The sequence below is a fragment of the Rhinopithecus roxellana genome, chromosome 1, assembly GCF_007565055.1.
Source record: "Rhinopithecus roxellana isolate Shanxi Qingling chromosome 1, ASM756505v1, whole genome shotgun sequence".
In the NCBI taxonomy this organism is placed as follows: Eukaryota; Metazoa; Chordata; class Mammalia; order Primates; family Cercopithecidae; genus Rhinopithecus; species Rhinopithecus roxellana.
Window position 1 is genome coordinate 80864673 of NC_044549.1, and position 14912 is coordinate 80879584.

Consider the following 14912-nt stretch of genomic DNA (forward strand, 5'->3'; position numbering starts at 1 on the left):
GCTAAAACTATACATCTCTTAGAATAAAATAAGTGAAAATCTTCATGCCATCGGAATAGGTAATAGTTTCTTAGATATCATGGCCAAAGCACAAGCAATAAAAGAAAAAATAAACTAGACTTCATAAAAATTAAGAACTTTTGTCCTCAAAGGATGCTATCAAGAAAGTAAGAAGACAACCTACAGAATGGGAGGAAATTTTTATAAATCATATATCTGATAAGGGTATAGTACATAGAATAGATTTAAAAACTCATATGAATCAACAATAAAAAGATAACTAATCAAATTAAAAATGGGCAAATAATTTATTTTTAATTTTTGAACTTCTATTTTAGGTTTAGGGGTACACATGAAGGTTTGTTACACAGGTAAACTCATGTCATGGCGGTTTGTTGTACAGATTATTTCATCACCCAGGTGTTAAGCCCAGTACCCAATAGTTATCCTTTCTGCTCCTCCCACCTTCCACCATCAAGGAGACCCCAGTGTCTGTTGTTTCCTTCTTTGTGTTCATAAGTTCTTATCATTTAGCTCCCACTTATAAGTGAGAACATGCGACATTTGGTTTTCTGTTCCTGTGATAGTCTGCTAAGGACAACAGCCACCAGCTCCATCCATGTTCCTGCAAAAGACATGATCTTGTTCTTTTTTATGGCTGTATAGTATTCCATGTGGTATATGTACCACATTTCCTTCATCCAGTCAGTCATTGATGGGCATTTAGGTTGATTTCGTGTCTTTGCTATTGCGAATAGTGCTGCAATGAACATTCACGTGCATGTGCCTTTATGGTAGGATGATTTGTATTCCTTTGGGTATATACACAGAAATGGGATTGCTGGGTTGAATGGTAGTTCTGCTTTTAGCTCTTTGAGGAATCACCATACTGCTTTCCACAATGGTTGAACTAATTTACACTCCCATCAACAGTGTAAAAGTGTGCCCTTTTCTCCACAACCTTGACAGCATGTTATATTTTTTACTTTTTAATAATAGCCATTCTGACTGGTGTGAGAAGGTATCTTATTGTGGTTTTTATCTGCATTTCTCTAAGAATCAGTTGATACTGAGCTTTTTTTCATATGTTTGTTGGCTACATGTATGTCTTGAGATGTGTCTCTTCATGTCCTTTGCCCATGTTTTAATGGGGTTGCTTTTCTCTTGTAAATTTGTTTAAGTTCCTTATATAGTCTGCATATTAGACCTTTGTCAGACGCATTGTTTGTAAATATTTTTTCCCATTCTGTAGGTTGTCTGTTCACCCTGCTGATAGTTTCTTTTACTGTGCAGAAGCTCTTAAGGTTAATTAGATCCCACTTGTCAATTTTTGCTTCTGTTGCAATTGCTGTTGGCATCTCTGTCATGAAATCTTAGCCCATTCCTATATCCAGGATAATATTGCCTAGGTTGTCTTTCAGGGTTTTTAGTTTTGGGATTCATATTTAAGTGTTTAATCCATTTTGAGTTGGCTTTTGTATATGGTGTAAGGAAGGGGTTCAGCTTCAATCTGTTCCAAATGGCTAGCTAGTTATTCCAGCACCATTTATTGGATAGGAAGTCTTTTCCCCATTCCTTGATTTTGTCAGCTTTCTTGAAGATCAGATGGCTGTAGATGTGTGGCTTTATTTCTAGGCTCTCTGTTCTCCTCCATTGGTCTATGTGCCTGTTTTTGTACCAGTACCATGCTGTTTTGGTTACTGTAGCCCTGTAGTATAGTTTGATGTCAGGTAACGTGATGCCTCCAGCTTTGTTCTTTTTGCTTAGTATGGGCAAATAATTTAAATAGAAATTTCTTCAAGAAGGTATACAAATGGCCAATAAGCAAATGGAAAGATGCTCAACATTATTAATCAACAGCAAAATGTAAATCAAAACCATGAGATACCATTTTGCACCCACTGGGATGGGTATAATAAAAAAAGACTAATAATAATATGTCTCGATGAGGATGTGAAGAAATTAGAATCCTCATGATTGCTGATGGGAATATTAAATGATACAGCCTCATTGGAAACAGTTTCCAATATGTAAAGTTCCATATGACCCGGCAATTTCACTTGTAGGTGAGCTCCAAGACGACTGAAAACATATGTCCACACACAAACTGGTATGTAAATTGTTCACAGCAGCATTATTAGTAATAGCCAAAGTGGAAACAACCCAAATGTCCATCAACTGATAAGTTAACTAATAAAATATGTTATATCCATACAATGTATTATTCTTCAGACCTAAAAAGGAAAGAATCACTGATATCCATGTTGTGTGTTTCATAGTAATAGAATGGAAATAATAGTTCTTATTCTTATCTATTCCACTCTACAATATGAATAAACCTTGAAAACATTATAAGTGAAAGAAGTCAGACACAAAAGACCACATATAGTATGGTTCCACTTATATGAAGTATTTGAAAGAGTCAAATCTAGAGAGACAGGAAAAGGGCTAAGGGTAGCAGGGAGTGGAGAGTACCTGCTAATGGGTACAGGTACTTTTCAGGGTGATTAAAACATTCAAAAATTACATAGTGGTGATTGTTTCATAACTGTGAATTATACTAAAAATGACAGAATCATCCACTTTAAAAGGATAAATTTTATGATATGTGAATTATAACTGAATTAAAAAAAGCTATTACTAGTTCAGTCACTTATTGATGATGAGACTTCGGGTAAATGGAATGTTAGAAGAAAGGTATAGATAAAATGAGAACTACTATTTTTATTCCATTACTATGAAACACACAAGTTTCTTGGTGACACTCTTGATCCTGAAATGTTAGTCACTGTGGGTTGAATTGTGTCCCCCAAAAAGCTATGTTCAAGTCCTAACCCCTGGTACCTGTGATTGTGACCTTATTTGTGAATAAGGTATTTGTAGATGTAATCAAATTAACATGAAGTCAGAATGGATTAGAGTGGGCTTAAATCCAATTACTGGTGTCTTCATAAATAGAGGGAAATTTAAACAAGACACAGGGAGAGGATGCTGTGCAACAATGAAAGCAGAGATTGGAGTGATACACCTACAAACAAAGGAATCCCAAAGATTGCTGGCAATTGCCAGAGACTAGGAAAGAGGGATGGTACAGATTCTCCCCCAGTGCCTCCAGAAGGAAAGAATCCTGCCAAAACCTTGATTTTGAACTTTCAGCTTCCAGAAACAGTAAATATACATTGTTTTAAGCTATCCAGTTTGTGGTTACTTGTTATGGCAGCCCTCAGAAACCAATACGGTAATTTTCACATCATTAGTCTTAAAGAAAAAGGTTATCGGAACAGGAGTCAACCTCTTGGAGTTTCAATTTCCTCCCCTATAAATTGGGAATAATAACATCTGTCCTTCCATTGTACTGAGAAAATGATCACAAAAATACTTAGAAACTGATTTATAAATGCAGGGTATTACTCTTTCAGGTGTATGCTTCTAATTGCTTTGTCAGTTCTAATTTATTGCATTTTTCTCTTTCCCTTTCTTTCAGATCATCTATTTTCAAGTAACATTTGCCTTCCTTAGAGAAGTTACTGTTTGGGTGTAAGCTGCCTATTTAAAAAATAACCATCTCTAGCATAAAAGGGAAAATTCAAATTATGGATCTGTAACACCACCCACTCTCCTAACCTCCCAAGTATACATTTTGCCATAAATTGACAACAAATTTACCCTTCATTTGAGGAGATATCAAGCACTGTAACCTTTTGTTAATACATAGATGTAAGACATTGCTTGTTCCAGTTAATTGACTATTCTGTTGAGCCCAACAGTACTATCACAAACGATCACTTTCCGAAGCTTACAATAAAGAAGATATTTGGCACTGAAAGTACATTTTTCACAAATCACAAATCAGTTAAGGATTCTCAATTATCAACACAAACTATAAGATATTACCAATTATTTATAGTCTTGAAAACTTTTTTTTAAAGTTTAAAATAAATTGCCCACCAATAAAAATTTGACAGTATTCAACAAGGAGAAAATATGTCAAATGTTTTAAAATATCTCCAACATTCATTCTTGAGATCTTTCTATCCTTCCTCACCTCTGCTCTCCAGAATGTATCACTATAATTACAGAATATTTTTACTCCTTAGGCAGTATATACATTCTCTTTTTCATTTTTACACGAAAATCTCACACATAGTTGAATAGAGGACATTTGACAGGTACACAAAGATACACACATGGATATTCAAGGTAACACTAATAGCAAAACAGAGGGAAAACTTAGAGGTCTACCATAAGGATATAGATAAATAGGTTATGCTATTTATCTAGATAAATAGGTTTATCTATTTATCTAGATAAATAGGTTTTTCTCAGCCATGCAATGGTATATATAGCAGCTATTAAAAAGAGTGAGACAGATTTAGTAGTATGGAAATCGCCTCAAGATAGGTAACAGAGAAAGCCTCAAGATAGGTAACAGAGAAAGCCCCACTGTCACTACCAAACTAACTGCCAAAAAGTGTTAATGGTATGATTCCAGTTGTGGGAAAAAGGACTGTAATATATACATGCACGCATACACACACACACACACACACAATTAAGCTCTAGAAATACTCACAAAAAAACCTGCTAAAAGCAATTACCTTTGGAAAAGGACTCCAAACTTTCTTATTATAGGTGTGGATTACTTTAATTATGTATGCAATTTTAAAATGGCAGAGTCTTACAGCATAAGAAAAAAGCAATGATTAGTGGTTAACTATTTATTTGAAATAAAATAAACATGCAAAAAACAATATTTGGTTTTAATAAATAACGTAAAAAAGTTCCTTTACGACCTGGGATCTCAAAAAAGACATTACACAACATACGTAGCACAAAGGAATTGCAGATAGGGGCGTTCTGCTAGGCTCATACCCATGAGGGGAATCAATAGACTATCCTTCGAGGTTAGAGCACAACAATTTACTTATAGTGGTTTATTGAGTACTTAGTTCAATATGAGTGGACATTTTGTCAATAACATTCTAATGCATGCTACAGATGACAGTTCAATGCTATAATATAAAAGCTGGAAGGCCGTATAATAAAATCTATAGGTCCTTGGAGTCAGAGGATGATCATTTGTAGAGGACCTAAAGAAAAACACCAAGAAATGTTATTGCAGGACTTAATGATTGTTTTGGTTATTATGGATTGCATTAGTGAAAATACACTGGTGCCATTTTTAAACATTCTTTTATCTTATAAAATTCTAGTAAATGAAAGGTGAAATTAGAAAGCTTTCCTTCTAATTTGAATTAGGCTAGAAGCTTATCAATGTAAACACATTTCCCAATTAAGTTAGACAATATGCAGAACTCACCACCTGGGCATAATCCTGTTGGTTCAAAATAAGAGCATGCAATGAGGAGGTAAATTAACTCATTCAGTTCTATAATCAACTTGTAAGTTTCCAGCACAAAGCTAAAGTGTTTACATGAGCTATATTTGTGCCAATGTTCAAAGCATAAGTAAGGCAGTATTGCTAGAAGGAACAGTCTATAAATTAGTCTCTTAAAAAGTATGTTCAATTAGATATCAAGTTCATTTTATAGGGAGAAGTATAATATAGTACACAGCATTTTCACATTTGATTTCTGAAGCATTCCTTATTTTCATTTTCCTTTTCTCTAAAACTGGATTTACATATTATTTAAACAATATTTGGGGATGAATTAAAATATGCATTCAAATTGTTTCTAGGGACGATTAAATGTTAGCAGTTCCCAGGCTCTCTTCTCATTTTTAAAAAAAATTCTTCTCCTTGGGGATCATGTCCATTCTCACCCAATTTTTAAACGTTTTTTATATGTTCATAACTCAATCTAGATATCCAGCCCTAACTCATTCCTTGAACTCCAAACTGCTTAATTGAATTTCTTCCAGGATATTTCACAGATATTTCAAATGAAACCCATCAAAGATAAAGAATCCTTAATTCCTTACCAACACCACCTCCCAATGGCTCAAATCATTCACTTAAGTCGTTCTTGACTTACATTTCTGTGCCAAAAGTCTATCAGTTACATGTTGAATCCACTCATTTCTCTATCTCCTATACTGTCACTCTTGCCCAGGCACCACACAGTTCCTGGCTTCATAGCCTTCCAGCTGGTCTCCCTGCTTCCATTCTTATTCCTCTAGTCAATACCCTCAAGAGCAGCCAGGATGACCATCTGACATGGGGATCAGATTATCTCACCACATTTCATTGGCCTCACACTGCTCTGAGAATGGAATCTAAATTCCTAGCTAAAAAGGACTAGAAACTATCCTGCCTCACTCACCAGGTGTCATTCTCTACAGTCAGGAAACAGAATTCATCCCACATAGTCAAAATGAAGAGACTATCATGAAACAATTCCTTACACAGGTGTGGGCAGGGTAGAGGAAACAAAGGAGGGATGGTTAGCCACCCCCAAAATAAAAACAATGGGCAGCCTTTACCATTCCTAGGTCTAGAGGGGCAAGGTAAGGAACCAGAGCCACAGCAATTGGATCCTTATAGAAAGGGTCATCAATAGGAAGTCCAAAGCAGAAAAGAAGGAAGGAATACCGTGGCTTCTCTCTCGTCCTGTCTTCTGATCTCCTGCTGGTACTTCTCATTGTCTGGGAGGCTTGAGGAAATCAGAAGCCTGAGGTCAAGGGAGTCTGGGTGATTCATATGGTATGACGTACGAAGACGGGAGCAGGCTACCTCCAAGGACACAGAGTAAGTGAGAGAATGGCAGGGAACAGATCTAGAGGGGTGCAAGGGAGGCTTTTTCTTTTTGTTTTGGGGGTACATGTGAAAGTTTGTTACACGGGTGAGTTGCATGTCAGAGGTTTGGTGTACAAATGATCTCGTCACCTAGGTAGCGAGCACAGTACCTACCTAACAGGTAGTTTTTCAACCCTTGCCCTCCTCCCACCTTCCCCCCACTAGTAGTCCTCAGTGTCTTTTTTTCCCCTCTTTGTGTCTGTGTGTACTCAATGTTTAGCTCCCACTTTAAATGAGAATATGTGGTATTTGATTTTCTGTTCTGGTGTTAATTCACTGAGGATAATGGCCCCCAGCTGCAACCATGTTGCTTGTAAAGAACATGGTTTTGTTCTTTTTTATGGGTACACAGTATTCCATAGTATATATGTTATATATACCACATTGTAGGATAAGCACACCTGATAGTATAATTTAAGCAAACCCTTAGAATGACACTGTATGGCAGATGCACCTGAATATGTGTTCAGAGCTAGGGAATCCTGGAATGGCCAACCTAAAGACTGATTCCTTATCTATGATAAACATTTAAATGCCCCTGGCCCATCCCATGGAACATGGGCTGTACAGGGGATTGGGGTCTTGAATTCTGGGTTAAATGAAGGTTTCCAGGTGGAGGTTGTTAGGGGGAGGGTGGTAAGTGAAAATGCTACATAAATTCCATGCCATTTGCAAGTGGTCATGGTTCTCTTGCCAAGCCCACTGCTACTAGGCCAGGTGAATATGTTGTCCAGCCTGCCACCACTGAACTGTAGTAAGGCAGATATCTTGTCCAGCCCACCACCACTGGACTGTTTCTGTATGCTAGGCAGTTCTCCTGTCTACCCCACCACCACTGGACACTCTCCTCTGTATGGAAGCATGGAATAAAACCCAGTGTCTCCTTTGCTGGCTCTGGGTCCCTTTTTCGGCCTCTGGAACCTGGTACCTTCCCTACTGAGGTTAGTAGGAGTTCAGCAAACACAGTTTCTTTATCCAGTAGGTGGCAGGGAGATTAATCAGCATACGTGCCAGTCTCACTCTCGCCAGCATCACATTTTGTGTGTCCTTATCACAAGGATTTGCACAAGCTTTTTTTTCCAGCGGGTACACTATGCTTTCTACTCTTCACATGACTAGTTCTTCATTCTCCTTCAATTCTTAAATTAAATTTTCTTATCACCTTATCTAAGTAGGTACCTCCTTGGTAAGTCCTTTGCCTGTTTTTTTGGAGTACTTACCAAAATTTGTAACTATTTTATTTGCTTGCTTTTCTGTCTTCTCCTCCAGAATATGAGGGCAGCAACAATCTGTCTAGCAAATGCCTGCCTCACAGTAGGTGTTCAATAAATAGTAACTGAATAAATGTTGGCCAAATTATATAGCAAAATCACAAGACTATGTCTAGAGACAATGAATTTATAGAAATATATCCATGAATTCTAAACTGAGGCAGCACTGAAGAAAATGCACTTACTCTTTATTTTTCTATACAGCATAATCTTAGCTAAGAAAAAAATGAAAAGTCTTTATGTAAAGAAAAAATCTGCATTGATAAATGCTCCATTCCATGTTTACTTAAAAGGAGAATGTCTATTATGGTGCCAATGGTCTAAAAGAGAATAACTGCATCATTTAAAAGCAAGGTTATGCTCATTTCTTTTACTGCTTTTTCTATAGCATAAAATCACCTGTTTTGGTATGTAATACTCTTGGTACTAAAATATGAGTCATTTTCAAATCTTTTTTCCTCTTTTTTTAATTGAAGAAAGTGAACTAAGGAACAGGGAGTAGCTTTGAGTATAGGAATATTTGGCTGTACATACCATTTTTTATATGTGATGAGACGGTAACTGCAAAACACATTCTACAGTGGTGACAACACTTTCACATGACTGTATATTTAAACACCAAAGTGCTTCTCTTATCTCCTGTGAAAGAGGAGCATCAGGTAATGCTAAACCTCAAAGCATTTTAACTTTCATTATGAAAGGCAGGGGTCTATTTGCTTTTGCAGAAACAGTCTATAAGAAGCAACCTTTGACTTCACTTATATACCACATTATTTTTAAAGGCAGCTGCATTTATAATGATTGATCTCCACTTAAGACCTATTCAACAAGGCACACCTTCACATCTAAGCTGTTAACAGAGATTAAAGTTAATCTTCAGTGATGGCAGGAGTGGAAATGCCAGGAAATATCCTAATTCTGGAAGGAGGCAAAAGTGAAAGTAAAGGTAGGTGAGGAAATAGCAGAGGAGGATCAAGGAATACTGGAGGGCTAAAAGGTGAATGAAAATGATTGTTGCCAAGACACTGGGTGGCTGGAGCAGGCCTGACGACATGATGGTTCTTGCTAAATAAGAAAGGGCAGCAGCACCAGCTGAGGAAAGCTGTACGTTTTGATGACCACTTTTGCCATCACCTGTGTCCTGAAAGAGTGCCTGGGGTGAGCAAAGGCCACGGAGGCAGGTGGAATTGGCTTTAAATTCTGTCTCTGCCACTTACACAATTTGCAAAACTTGAGCAAGTCATTGTTAAAGCATCACAAGAGGTCCTCTAATAACACCTTTTCATTCAACATCATTTCCTCATAGTGCTAATGAGGAAAAAAAACAGATTCCCAGCTGGGGCCCCTGTCTGTGTGGAGTCCGTACATTCTCCCCATGTCTGCATGGGTTTTCTCTGGGCACTCTGGTTTCCTCCCACATCCCAAAGACGTGCATATCAGGTTCACTAGCAGGTCTACATGGCCCAGCTGCAGTGAGTAGGGTGTGTGTGAATGCATGCGTCCTGTGATGGGATGGTGTCCTGTCAAGGTGGGTTCCTGCCTTGTGCCCTGTGCTGCTGGGACAAGCTCTGGCCACCCACAACCCTGAACTAAAATATTTGGGGAAATACTTGCCTTACTTGTTTTAATGGATCTTTCTTAAATGTGTAGCTCACATATACTACAATATTAGAAGTGATTAATAGTACAAGTGTTTGGGGTCTTTATTTAGAAGCCTGGTGATGTTTTGTGACCAGAATAGAACGTAAGTACTGTTTGTATCAATTAGCTTATGGTGAAGTTGGTTCTGTTATACATAGATTTGCTTAAAGTCTCAATTTCTAAGAACCTAATGATGATGTTAGGTGAGGAATTACTGTAGTTTCTCCTTCTGTTAAATGAGGCTAAAACCTAATTTGCCAAGTTACTGTAAAAACAGGAGGCTAGCCTCTTTAGGATCTGTTCCCTTGCCCAACCAAATTACTTACATGGAACCAAAATAACCAAATGATTAGCCTTTCTCAGGTAGGAAGTCACGTGTGGATGTGCGAAGGCTCACAGTCAGAATTAAAGTATGTAAATTAAACAGCTAAAGCAAATATTTTTCATGAGCAACCTAATCATGAAACACAGAGTAACTTCTGACATTTTAGAAAACACTGAGGTAAGCCCTGACTGTAGCCAGGAAGCTATAGTGCATGTGTTGCTGGCGTATCGGACAGGCAAATACTGGCCTTGTCTGGTATCCTGTATCTCACAAGCAGTGCTCCCTGAAAATTAACACTTATTGAGGGTTTACATACCACTGGCAAGACATTGGGGATATAAGAATTCTGGACATGGCCTATTCTCTGATAAAAGTTTTATAACTTCTTGTCAGATATTTAGGGTGGCAAAGTAAAAAATATTTTTAAAAAAGTGGAAGGAAAGGAGTCAGGAAATTTGAAAACTGAAGGAGACAATATAAACCCAGCTACCACTGGCAAGCAGGAGCAGCCTTACATCTCCAGTGCTTGTCTCTCCCCACTCCACTCTGGTACCAAGGTCAGAACTCTGCATAAGGACCTGAAAGAAGTGTGGGAAGGAGGATGCAAGAAGAGGAGAGGAACCTGTCACCAAAGTACAATTTTGCCTGGGGAAAGCCCAGCCCCTTCCTCTCAGGAACTGAGTGGGGAAAGGAATGAGGTGGTTCCTCCCTAGAATGAATGGAACTGAAGAGGAGAGGATCCAGAAGTAGGCTAGGGAGTGCCAAGGCCTGCACAGCTCTTTGTTCCTGGGTGGAGCAAGAAGAGAGAAAAAAATGCGGTGAAGCATGAGGCAGCTTCATTAGGACCCTACCATTTACCTTCCTTCCTATCCTTCTTCCAGGTTCTTCCCAGTTCTTTTGCCACCACTGGCTTCCCCATTCCCCTGCCTTCTAATAGCATCCTATCCCTGACCTTCATACTTCTCATCTTCTTTCTAAGCTTCAAGAGGGCCAAAGGCTTTTTCTTGTCTATATTTTCTCAAGGTTGCAAATCTCCACTAAAAGCAACCTAATTGCCTCATAGTTGACAGCTCCCTCAAAGTATGAGTGTTACTCAAGAAAAGTTTTATTCTGGCCAGGTGCAGGGGCTCACAACTGTAGTCCCAGCACTTTGGGAGGCCAAGGTGGGCAGATCATTTGATGCTAGGAGTTCGAGACCATTCTGATCAGCATGGTGAAACCCTATCTCTGCTAAAAATACAAAAATTAGCCAGGCTTGGTGGTACACGTCTGTAATCCCAGCTGCTCTAGAGGCTGAGGCATGAGAATTGCTTGAACCTGGGAGGTGGAGGTTGCAATGGGCCAAGACCACTCCACTGCACTCCAGCCTGGGTGAAAGAGGGAGACTGTCTCCCCGCCAACAAAAAAGAAAAAAAAAGTCTTACTCTGTTCATTAAAACAAAGCAATACGGGCGAGATATTTCTGGACTTGGGGCTCCCTACCATTTCTAATGCAGACAGTTCAAGGAGCACATGAGAAACATGGCTGACTTCATTAGAGAAGCACTCCTCTGGCTTTTAGTTTTCATCAATTTCTGCCTCTTCTCGGCTAAACTCAGCAATATCCACTCTAATCCCAGGTCCTGACGCATTCTTGCCATATTCTTCAAGCCTCACCTTAACCTGGTTCTGTATTATCCCAGTGGTGGTGGTGATGCTGTGATTTACCAGATACCTTAACTCCAGGGCTACAGCTAAGTTACTTTCCACAAAGATCCCAGGAAGATCCCACATGACCAAAGGGCTTAATTCTTTGCAGCCAAGGTCATGACTAGATGATATGTTCTGTCAAGTAAGGAGAATCACAAAACCTGGCGTCCAAGTGAAAGAGGAAGGACAGAGTGGAAGTTAAGCTAACAACAGGCTTTGTAGTCAGACTGCCTGGGCACAAACCATGGTTCTTCCACCCATTAGCCTGTAGTACTTTGGGCAAGTTAGGGCTCCCTCTTCTCAATTTCCTCACCTTTAATCTAGGAATAAAAGTAGTCTCTATCTTGTAGAATTGCTATAAGGATTGAATGCAATAATGTATGTAAAGTGCTTAGTATAGTCTGAATAAGGTATTTGTGTTCATTATGTGTTAGTTGTTACTAAATTTTATTCATATTCTAGAACTTTGAGGTTACAACAAAGTATTTATTCTAATACTGAGGAATGAGCCACCTTTGTTAATCCAGCTTTCCACAAAAAGAAGATGGCTCTCAGTACGACAAGAATGAAATTCAGGCTCTGAACTTCCATAAGAGAATGTCAACTCTGCTTCCAGTCTGGTATCTAAAGTATATTGATCCTACCTTAAGCAACAGCACTGAGTTTCAGCACTTTAGGCGCTTGTCAAAATTCAACTATGAACTGGCTGAATCTAGCACTTGCCAAAGGATTGCTTGAAATGCCTCATTTTCTGAACCATATTATATTTGCTCCCTAAAGAACTGACTTCACAAAGTTGAGATTTAATGTTTTGTCCTTGCTTTTCTTTTCTTTTCTTTTTTTTATGGAGAATCAATATAAGAAAAATCCATTTGAAGGAAACTTTATGTCTTTTGTAAAAATCATATCCTGGACAGCAAATAGGCTTCATCTTAAGTTCCAATGTCAAATGATTGGTAGTGACTGTCTGGAGCGCTCTGTTAAGAAGGATGGCAAGGTTGCCATGATCGATTAGCACTGTTTGCCTCGGACATCACTGAGGAAGTATGGTGCCTTAGTGATACAGTTACCCACCCTATCATTACCATAGTTGAAAGCCTGATGCATTGTCAGTGTAATGTAAGGACCTCCTAAATGTATATATCCCTTCTTAAATTCAATGCCATAGGCTTCTCACTACTGAGCCTGATAGCTCTTAATGCCTCTGTCTGAGTTGTCTGCCTCCCATCATCAAGTAGCCCTCCAAACTTGAAGATACAGTTACCTTAAAAGTTTTTAGAATCAACTCACAAAGGAGGAGATTAGAAGACAGGATGTTTCTCAAATCAAAGCGAAAAGAGTAAGGTAAGGAAATTAAGCATGGGTTGGATAATATAAATGAAAGAGCCTGATTAGTGGTATTAAGTATATGCAGATGAAAAGGATCTGAACAGAAAAAGGAGAGCCAAAGTAGTGGGAAAGCATTTGAAGAAAAATATTCTGATCATGGGCCATTAGGATAATGATGGTACTTGAGACAGCTCAAAATGATAAATCATTACAGTTTGTTTTAAAGAATTCTTTGCCAGAACCATTTTAGTGATATTAAATTGTTTAAGTGGCCATCTGTGAAGTGGTGTGGCAACTGGGTGGGTTTTATGGGACAGTCTGGTACATCTATTAAAATAGCTACACCTGTTACATGGAAGCTGTTTGCAATGCTCCTTTGCCAATCATAAATCTGGTTAATCCAACTTTTTTTTCATTTTAATTCTATAGATTACTTAAACCAGAAGGAATGTGGGTGCACTAAATTGTTTCCAATTTAACAAAGAAAATATGTTTTTTTTTTAAAGCACGAAAACTATACTCAATTTAGATGGCAGTTTTAGAACTTATGGTTCAGTTTTATATCTTTTCTATTTGAAAGATTTACACAACAAAATCACAGCAAAACACTCTAATGGGAAGGCATAAAAGAGACTGCCTATTCTTATTCTACTCAAAGATTTGCTTATTGGAAATAGGGTAAATATTTTATCACCCAAATTTAATAATAATCACCATAACACACCAAAATAGAAATTGTTACTTATAAATATCAACAATAATAATTACAACAGTAAACACCTATATATGGCTTAATCTGTGGCAGGTGCTATTGAAAATGCTTTATGGATATTGTTTAATTTTCAAGCAACCTAATTGCTTGAAACATCCCATGGGATGTTCTTTTATTATTCCCATTTTATGGATGAGGAAATTGAGGCACAAGGACACTAAGTAACTTAGCCAGGATCACATGGCTAGTGAGTATCAGAACCAGAATTCCAACCCAGGCAGTCTGGCTCTAGCATCTGTCATTTAAACCACTTTGATATATACTCTCTTCACCCTTCATCCAGAAATTCTAATGCATAGGTGTGAGGTATGATTTCAGGAGTTAGGTTGGGCTACTTCTGAACTTTATAACTATATCTCAGCATTTCTTTGCCTGTCATTAATGTTTAAATGGAAAAGGGAAAGAATGCTTGTAAGTTTGGCTGGGGAGGAAAGGAAGAATCCAGTTGGCAGGACAAGTTGGTGAGAGCATTCCATCCTACTTATTAAAATTAAATCTTCTCTACTTAGACAAAACCTTTCTTTTGAAGTGCCCAAGATAACTTCTGCAGTAAATCATCAATAATTATTATTGGCTTCCTATTTCTTTGTTGTGACACTATATTTGTCAGAATATCCCTGAGTGGTCACTGTTTTTTGAACTGCGAACTTAGTGGTGATGGTATAGCTTCTGAATTGGTTTCTGATAACTTTTGCCAGAGGATTTAGGAATAATTATTATTCTTAGCCCCACCAAACCACACGGTGACACTAGCAAACTCTGAAATGCAATGAGCAGGATCATCACACTGCAGAGAGATATAGCCTAATGACATGGAAAGAGATGTCAAATCATTTTTAACTTTAGAGGGGCTGGCCTTGCAAGATTTAATTAGCTTACAGTTGAGAAGTAATTTGACGTTTCAAATTATAGTTATTTAGAGATTCTTGAATTGCTCATCATTTCACCTGATAAAACTGCAATATGAGGATAGTCCCATGGAAAAAATGATTAGAATTAAAACAAAATCCCTACAGAGAAGCAACAAAAAGAGTGAAAAGAAAATGAGCTTCGGAATCAGACAGCATTTGGATATAGCACCACAGGTGTGATGTTGGGTGGGCTATTACTGAACTTCTCTGAGGCTTT

At 38.1% G+C, this 14912-nt stretch overlaps 1 protein-coding gene and 1 long non-coding RNA gene across 4 annotated transcripts in view; one reads left to right on the top strand and one right to left on the bottom strand.

Moving 5' to 3' along the window:
• The window catches only part of C1H3orf67 (chromosome 1 C3orf67 homolog), a 317333-nt gene that overhangs the window by 221732 nt on the left and 80689 nt on the right, over positions 1 to 14912 (bottom strand). The gene's annotated exons all lie outside the window — the stretch shown is intronic.
• LOC115896436 overlaps positions 1 to 14912 on the top strand; it is a 223519-nt gene that overhangs the window by 158759 nt on the left and 49848 nt on the right. Inside the window, exon 2 of the long non-coding RNA XR_004056313.1 lies at positions 2959 to 3168. This is a non-coding gene — a long non-coding RNA (uncharacterized LOC115896436). The remainder of the gene's footprint in view (positions 1 to 2958; positions 3169 to 14912) is intronic.